Raw genomic sequence first — 9,308 nt, forward strand, 5'->3', positions numbered from 1 at the left:
GCAAACTTATGCTGTACACATTGACCATGACTAACAAACTTGAACAGATGTTTTGCTGTAAATTAACAAAGAATTGTGTAGGTATTGCAGTACTCTGTTACTTTCTGCAGTCTTATTTGTACATACAACTTCAAGGACTATACAGAAATGAAAAGATAAAAAAATAAAACTATCCCACTCCAACAAATGCATTCATCCACAACTCTTCTGTTGAAGCTTGTTGGGAAAAAAAGGGGGAATGGTTTCTCTCATGGTACCAGGACAGGCACTATACAGAAGAGAAAAAAGTTACTAGGCAGCACTTGTAGTCAGTCTGATGGTGAGCAAGAGACATCAAAGTAGGTGAAATCTGAAGTGGAAGTTGTACAGCACCCACAAAATGAAGTTGCTTTGACATTGCTTTTGAACCAATGGGATAAGGAATCCTCCTTTTGGGGAGGTGTGTGGGCTAAGATAGTGAGCGTACGGGGAGTGTTGATTGAATAACAGGAGATGTCGTGCATGGACATTGGGGTATGGTTTCAATTTGGTTTGGTTCAGACCGACTTGGCCTGCTGGGAGGTGGTTGCTTGTTTTTCCAGAAGAGTTGTTTAGCCATTGCCATGGTTGATGAGGTGCATCCGGGTCTCCATGGGGACTGGGTCCTTAGGCACAGGCCTGGCAACAGAAGAGAGAGACACGGAAACAATGAAACACAATCCTCTGTAGACCAAGAGTAAAATCCTGGCATGCAACACATAGGAGTGTCCACTGGCAATTGACATTTTAAAAGTAAAGCTTGATAGATAAATGTTTATTTATGTGTCCGTCTAATCTTGCGAGCCCTATTGTGTATGAATGTCTGTCGACATGGACTACTTTCGATGTGGCCTGACTTATGTGGGGAGGTGGAGTTGGGTGGAGGTTGAGGACTACAGAGCCTTCTTCATCCCCACAATGTCTTTATCCTTCAGGGTAAAGTTCTTCCTCAGGGCCTCTGAGATCAGCGAGGCAGTTTCTGACTCCCCCCATTAGGGAGGTGCAGCCTCTGTTATACCTGCATGGACACACACGTTAAAAGCATGGTCTGGTACAAAGACATAATCTGAAACGTATTACCTAATAATTGTTTCCTCTCGCAGTTTTTTACCTGTGGAAAACAGGATGACAGTCAGCTGCCAATGCATTATCACACACCTTCTGCTAACATGATATTTAGACAGTGTGTGTGTGTGTACTAATGGAGAGGGAGGCATTTTCCTCAGTGTCCTGACTCGCCCTTTAAACCTACCTGTCCTTGCTCATCTTCATGCGGTTCATGTCCTTCAGGATGTCCATGACGTCGGCGAAGCTGGTGGACTTGGACAGCATCATGTCCTCCTCCGCCTCCCGGAAGTCCATGCTGGGACGGTCCAGGTCAAAGGCCGACATGTTCGCAAGTGGCAGGGGGTCTGGCATCAGCTCCGATACAATGGACACCACGTCCTCCTCACCACGTCGCTGATGACGAAGGAGGCAGAGGCGGCGGGCTGGTAGGGCGCCATCTTGAAGGGCGCCATTGAAAAGCTCATGCTGGTGTCGTCGGGGGAGAGGGGGTCAGGTGTCAAGGGGTTTGAGCTTGAGCGGTGCAAACAGAGCAGAGTAGTGACAGGCAAGTTATTGAACTTGTCAGAGTTAATTTAGATACCATCATTTTCCCATTAATAAACCTCAGAATTGGGACAGACAGAGCCTTAAAAAAGGGACACAGATTGGCAATCAACTCGTCTCCTGCACTGTTGTCACATGTTCCTTCTAAGCTGCTCGCGGGCACGCAGTAGCCCCGAGACTGCCGCGCAGCTCCCCCAGGACTGCCAAGCAGAAGAAATATCAGCCCACTGAGAGAAGCATGAGATTGAACTTCACTTTCTAGAGTTTTCCCTGCGAGTTATTAGCCCAGTTATAGTTCATTTGTAGTCTGACTGCTTCCTACAAGAGCATAAAACGTGTACTTTTCTACACATCTTTGAAAAGTGAATCAGGTAAAGAGCTTTTTGTGGTCTTAAAGGGGCAGTGTTGTATTTTGATGCAGGCTTGAATAAGCTAAGTAGCCAATAGGCAGAGGTGTAGGCTCATTTGTCTGATTCTCTGTAATAATGGTTTGGAAATAATAATGCATTTTATTTTGTAAAGTAGTTTCTTGCATCAAACGAAAACATTTGCAGTCACCTCCTTGTCTGAAGGACAAGTGGATAAACAGGTTAATTTCAAACCCTGCATTTGTATTTATTTTGTGTCATGGAATGTAGGCCTCCATTGAACACCACACATTGGCTGCTACTGTAGGCTGAATGATAGAACATGTTAAAATGTTATGGGATACATTTTCTTTTTTTTGATGGTAGGCCACTCTGGTAGGCCTACATTATTATTTAGAGTTTTTTTATTTAACCTTTATTTAACTAGGCAAGTCAGTTAAGAACAAATTTTTATTTACAATAATGGCCTACCCCGGACGACACTGGGCCAATTGTGTGCCGCCCTATGGGACTCCCAATCACGGCCGGATGTGATACAGCCTGGATTCGAACCAGTGAATGTAGTGACGCCTCTTGCACTGAGATGAAGTGCCTCAAACTGCTGCGCCACTCGGGAGCCCAAATTATGATCAAATACGAGCCTACTTAGCCACTTAAAACTGTAATTTAAAGTGGGTACAGCCTCAGTGTTCAGAGTAAACACACACTGGAAGTTGCACAGAATTTTCACAACATTCAAGTTTGCGTTCAGCAGACCTGAAATTTGTTCAGTGGCAAAATACATTTTAGGGAACATTGGTCACATAGTCAGGCTATTTTTAATAGAATGTCCTTGATGAGTTTCTGAGGCATGGGTGGGTCAGTGTTTTTTCAGTTTCAATGCCAAAGCCCATCACTTTAAGAAGACAAGCCCTATGCTTGTCTAGGAAAAGCGCATTGGCTAGAGCATGTGAAACAGGTCATCATAATCCCTGCAACAATGACATGACTTTATGCCACAGAGTTCCTGTGCATATCCATGCAGAAAGACATACAATCTTAATGACCAATAGACAAGCCTACAAAAAAATATACACACAGTAACAAATAAAACTACATTTTATTGATCACATGCGCCAAATACAATATATGATGACCTTACCGTGAAACGCTTACTTTACAAGCCCTTAACCAACAATGCAGTTCATGAAATAGAGTTAAGAAAACATTTACAAAATAAATAAAAAATTAACACAACAAAATAACAATAACGATGCTATATACAGGGGGTACCGGTACTGAGTTAATGTGTGGCGGTACAGGTTAGTCGAGGTCATTTGTACATGTAGGTAGGGGTAAAGTGACTATGCATAGATAATAAACAGCAAGTGGGAGGGTCAATGTAAATAGTATGGGTGGCCATTTGATTCATTGTTCAGTCTTATGGCTTGGGGGTAGAAGCTGTTTAGGGAGCCTTTTGGACCTAGACTTGGTACTCCGGGACCGCTTGCCGTGTGGTAGCAGAGAGAACAGTGTATGACTTGGGTGACTGGAGTCTTTGCCAATTTTTTGGGGCCTTCCTCTGACACCGCCTAGTATATAGGTCCTGGATGGCAGAAAGCTTGGTCCCAGTGATGTACTGGGCTGTATGCACAATTTTCTGTAGCACCTTACAGTCAGATGCCGAGTAGTTGCTATACCAGGCGGTCAGGATGCTCTCGATGGTGCAGCTGTAGAACTTTGAGGATCTGGGTACCCATGCAAAATCTTTTCAGTCTCCTGAGGGGGAAAAGGTGTTGTTGTGCCCTCTTCACAACTGTCTTGGTGTGTTTGGAGTCCAAACACCATGATAGTTGGACCATGATAGTTTGTTGTTGATGTGGACACCAAGGAACTTGAAACTCTCGACCCACTCCACTACAGCTCCGTCGATATGAATGGGGGCGTGTACGTCCCTACTTTTCCTGTAGTCCATGATTAGCTCCTTTGTCTTGCTCATGTTGAGGGAGAGGTTGTTGTCCTGGCACCACACTGCCAGGTCTCTGACCTCCTCCCTAAAGGCTGTCTCATCGTTGTCGGTGATCAGGCCTACCACTGTTGTGTCATCAGCAGACTTAATGATGGTGTTGGAGTTGTGCTTGGACACACAGTCGTGGGTGAACAGGGAGTACAAGAGGGGACTAAGCACGCACCCCTGAGGGGCCCCCGTGTTGAGGATCAGCATGGCAGATGTGTTGTTGCCTACCCTTACCACCTGGGGACAGCCCGTCAGGAAGTCCAGGATCCAGTTGCAGAGGGAGGTGTTTAGTCCCAGGGTACTTAGCTTAGTGATGAGCTTTGTGAGCACTATTGTGTTGAACGCTGAGCTGTAGTCAATGAACAGCATTCTCACATAGGTGTTCCTTTTGTCCAGGTGAGAAAGGGCAGTGTGGAGTGTGGTTGATTATTACAGGAGGCTCTTAATCGGCCCAGAATCAAAATGAATGACTGCCCAGAATTGGCCCAAGTACATCGGCCGTTTCCTTTTACCGGAATTCAGCCGACATTGCCGGCATCTTACCATAATCCCCCCCAGAAATGGACCGATGCAAATTTAAATAAATGTATACAAAATTACCCGATTTAGTAATTTTAAACATTAATATTATACATACAAATTATACCCATCCACAAAAAAAATATTTGCGCCTGGCCCACCACAGGAGTCGCTACAGCGCGATGAGACAAGGACATCCCGGCCAGCCAAACACTCCCCTAACTCAGACAACGCTGGGCCAATTGTGCGTCACCTCATGGGTCTCCCGGGCACGGCCGGCACGGGTCTCGAACCAGCATCTGTAGCAATGCAGTTTGCACTGCGATGCAGTGTCTTAGACCGCTACACCACTCTGGAGGCTCAATCCAAAGTTTTTGATGCTTATCAATTGCCTTGCACAAAGTATCAAAATACTAAAATACTACACAGGGCTCTTAAAGAATTTCATTTAAATGTCAATTGTATTTTTTGATTACATAAACAATGAAAAATACGGAGAAAAAGAAATAGGAAATGTTAATATAAATGCGTTATATAAATAAAGCAGCATGTGAAATCATCTGCCAGAGAGTAGCCCCAATCGGCCCGAGCCCCAAGTAATACATTTGGGCCAGATAACTGTCACCGGAATCGGCCCAAGCTCAATCCCCGCATCCTAGCAATAAGTAATAATGCCGAAGCGGCCCAGACTCAGGCCACATGAAGTCGGCCGAGTGACTCTCAGCCAAGTGCCCCGACTCTCAGCCGGAATCTGCCCAGATCCACTGTGCTAGCTGGGACATAAGTGCATTTGTAGCCTGCAAGCTACGTTAGCTGCTAACCTTAGTGTGTTCAAAGTTCAAGCTAGCTAACATGGATACTTAGGTAGCTAGCTAACATCTTCTGTATTTGGACTGCTTTGTATTCAAAGAAATCTAATAATACCATCATGCAGCTACACTGCATAAACCCCACAAGATGCCATGCCTTCATTTAAACTAGCTAACTTTAGCTAGCTAAAGCTAGTTATGCAAATTGCTGACATAACGTTAGTGTGTTTGGTTTGTAGATGATAATGCTACCTAGCTAGGTGGTCAAACACCAGTCTCAATGTCAAGAGTGAAGAGGCGACTCCGGGATGCTGGCCTTCTAGGCAGAGTTGCAAAGAAAAAGCCATATCTCAGACTGGCCAATAAAAAGAAAAGATTAATATGGACAAAAGAACACAGACACTGGACAGAGGAACTCTGCCTAGAAGGCCAGCATCCCGTAGTCACCTCTTCACTGTTGACGTTGAGACTGGTGTTTTGCGGGGACCTCACAAGTGGATGGCTTGTGAGGCGTCTGTTTCTCAAACTAGACATTCTAATGTACTTGTCCTCTTGCTCAGTTGTGCACCGGGGCCTCCCACTCCTTTGTATTCTGGTTTGAGCCAGTTTGCTCTGTTCTGTGAAGGGAGTAGAAAACAGCGTTGTACGAGATCTTCAGTTTCTTGGCAATTTCTCACATGGAACAGCCTTCATTTCTCAGAACAAGAATAGACTGACGAGTTTCAGAAGAAAGTCTTTGTTTCTGGCCATTTTGAGCCTGTAATCGATCCCACAAATGCTGATGCTCCAGATACTCAACTAGTTTGAAGAAGGCCAGTTTTATTGCTTCTTTAAATCAGTACTACAGTTTACAGCTGTGCTAACATAATTGCAAAAGGGTTTTCTAATGATCAATTAGCCTTCTAAAATGAGAAACTTGGATTAGCTAACACAACATGCCATTGGAACACAGGAGCGATGGTTGCTGATAATGGGCCTTTGTACGCCTATGTAGATATTCCATTTAAAAATCTTCCGTTTCTAGCTACAATAGTCATTTACAACATTAACAATGTCTACAATGTATTTCTGATCAATTTGATGTTATTTTAATGGGGGAAAAATGCTTTTCTTTCAAAAACAAGGAAATGTCAAAGTGACCCCAAAGTTTTGAACGGCAGTGTACATGTACAAATTACCTCAACTAACCTGTACCCCTGCACAATGATTCGGTACCGGTACCCCCTGTATATAGCCTCGTTATTGTTATTTTATCGTGTTACTTTTTATTTGTATTTCATTTTTTACTTTAGTTTATTTAGTAAACATTTTCTTAACTCTTTCTTGAACTGCATTGTTGGTTAAGGGCTTGTAAGTAAGCATTTCACGGTAAGGTCTACACCTGTTGTATTCGACGCATGTGACAAATAAAATTTGATGTCTCCAGATTGACTTTAGAAGCAGTATAACATTAGCTAGCTAGCTAGGATTGAGGGGAGACCACCGGTTTAAGACATTAACATTGCTAGCTATTTTGGACAAACTTTGCTAGCTAATGACAGCATTGTCATCTGTCTAAAGCAAATTTGACAACATGATAATGGCAAAGCTGATTCCTACTAAATAGTTGCCTATTTTAGCAATGCCATCGTATTTCCAGATCACTACCGTGTATTTTAGACTAAACAGTCATTAGCCCCCTTTCAGAATACTGTGATTCACAGGACGTTTGGGCAACAATATGGCCACGGCGTCTGTTGAATGTTCATAATAATGGCAACTACGCAACAGAGTGACGGAGGTGCAACCCATGAATAGGCCTAATATAGCTAACTTTGCCAGAGATTGTAAATAAGAATTTGTTCTTAACTGACTTGCCTAGTTAAATAAAGGTTAAAAAAAACATTTACAAGCCAATCATTTCGACCCCACGATAGCTGCCGACAATTTTTGCTGCCCCACTAAAGGACTATCCTCGAGATTAGCAGACCGTTATTCTGCACTGTGGGTGAGAGAAGCACGTTCTTACCGCACTCTGGCATAGGTCTCAGACTCCTCATCTGCTGCAATCCAGGCAATGTCTGCCAGTGTGGGCACCATGGGGCCATCCATGGGCCGCAGCGGAGGGAGGACTAGAAGTTCCTGGTAAACAGATGCAAGTGCTCTTGGTTAGCACCTTCAATGGAATTTGGCAACAAGGTCTGCCTTCTGACAAAGTCAATGTCTGTACTATGTGTACTATTATGGCATGTGTTGAATTTGGAAAATACCATATTTACCTGGAAACATGCCCTAGGATGGGGTTTCATGGGCACAAGGGAGCCTCACCACACTGCGAGTCGATCCATGAGGCTTGTTCTGCCAAATAGGAATAACCTCCTGAATAGTGGTAAGAAATGTGATGTTACTTTTTCAAACATCCACAAACTTAGCATGGTCCCAGATCTGTTTGTGTTCTTGCCAGCTTTGCTGTTATTGTCAAGCCACACATGACAATTCCGTCAGGAGTTGGCAGGAGAGTAGAAAACAACTGGCACCCAGGGCCCAGGCCACCACAAACTCTTGTTAGTAACCTTACTCTACAAAATGCATGCTTTTAATCTTTAGAAATAGCTAGATAATAGCTACAGTGTATATACAAAAGTATGTGGATTCGGCTATTTCAGCCCCACCTGTTGCTGACAGGTGTATAAAATCGAGCACACAGCCATGCAATCTCCATAGACAAACATTGGCAGTAGAATGGCCTTACTGAAGAGCTCAGTGACTCAACATGGCACCGTCATAGGATGCCACCTTTCCAACAAGTCAGTTTGACAAATTTGTGAAGTGGAAACGTCTATGAGCAACAACGGCTCAGCCACGAAGTGGTAGGCCACACAAGCTCACACACCGTGACCGTCGAGTGCTGAAATGCGTAGAAATAGTCATTCCTCTGTTGCAACACTCACTACCGAGTGACAACCTGCCTCTGGAAGAAACGTCAGCACAAGAACTGTTTGTCGGGAGCTTCATTAAATGGGTTTAAATGGCCGAGCAGCCGCACGCACACAAGCCTAAGATCCCCATGCGCATTGAGAAGTGTCGGCTGGAGTGGTGTAAAGCAGTCTGATGGAAGTCTGATGGAAGAATCTGGGTTTGGCGGATGCCAGGAAAATGCTACCTGCCCCAATGCATAGTGCCAACTGTAACGTTTGGTGGAGGAGGAATAATGGTCTGGGGCTGTTTTTCATGGTTCGGGCTAGGCCCCTTAGTTCCAGTGAAGATAAATCTTAACACTATAGTATACAATGACATTCTAGACAATTCTGTACTCCCAACTTTGTGGCAACAGTTTGTGGAAGGCCCTTTCCTGTTTCAGCATGGCAATGCCCCCGTGCAAAAGGCGAGGTCCATACAGAAATGGTTTGTCGAGATTGGTGTGGAAGAACTTGACTGGCCTGAGCCCTGACCTTAACCCCATCGAACACCTTTGGGATGAAATGGAACGCCAACTGCGAGCCATGCCTAATCGCGCAACATCAGTGCCCGACCTCACTAATGCTCTTGTGGCTGAATGGAAGCAAGTCCCCACAGCAATGATCCAACATCTATGGAAAGCCTTCCCAGAAGAGTGGAGGCTGCTATTGCAGCAAAGGGGGGAACAACTCCATTATTAATGCCTGTGATTTTGGAATTACATGTTTGACGAGCAGGTGTCCACATACTTTTGGTCATGTAGTGTATCTAGCTATCTAACTTACTGCTTCGGTTTCCATGGTGATTGATCTTGCTTATACACTGTGCAGAGGACACCAAATCTGTGCTGGGCTTAGTTGGCTACTTGTGTGTTTAGTAAGCAGTCTTCAGACGCTGATAGTTAGGTCTTCCAACATCTGTAAAGGAGACAAACACACATGTTGACAGTGAGCATTGAGGAGCTATAGATTATCAACAGAATGGATGGTGGTATTTACTAGCAACTAAACGAAAACAAACAATTCTACCTGAATTTGTTCGATGTGAAAC

General features: G+C 44.3%; 1 pseudogene; it reads right to left on the reverse strand.

The window, feature by feature from the left end:
• Positions 1-590: 590 nt before the first annotated feature.
• LOC120023349 lies at positions 591-9,058 on the reverse strand (annotated as a pseudogene).
• Positions 9,059-9,308: the final 250 nt, after the last annotated feature.

This window comes from Salvelinus namaycush, chromosome 28 (genome assembly GCF_016432855.1).
Source record: "Salvelinus namaycush isolate Seneca chromosome 28, SaNama_1.0, whole genome shotgun sequence".
NCBI lineage: Eukaryota > Metazoa > Chordata > Actinopteri > Salmoniformes > Salmonidae > Salvelinus > Salvelinus namaycush.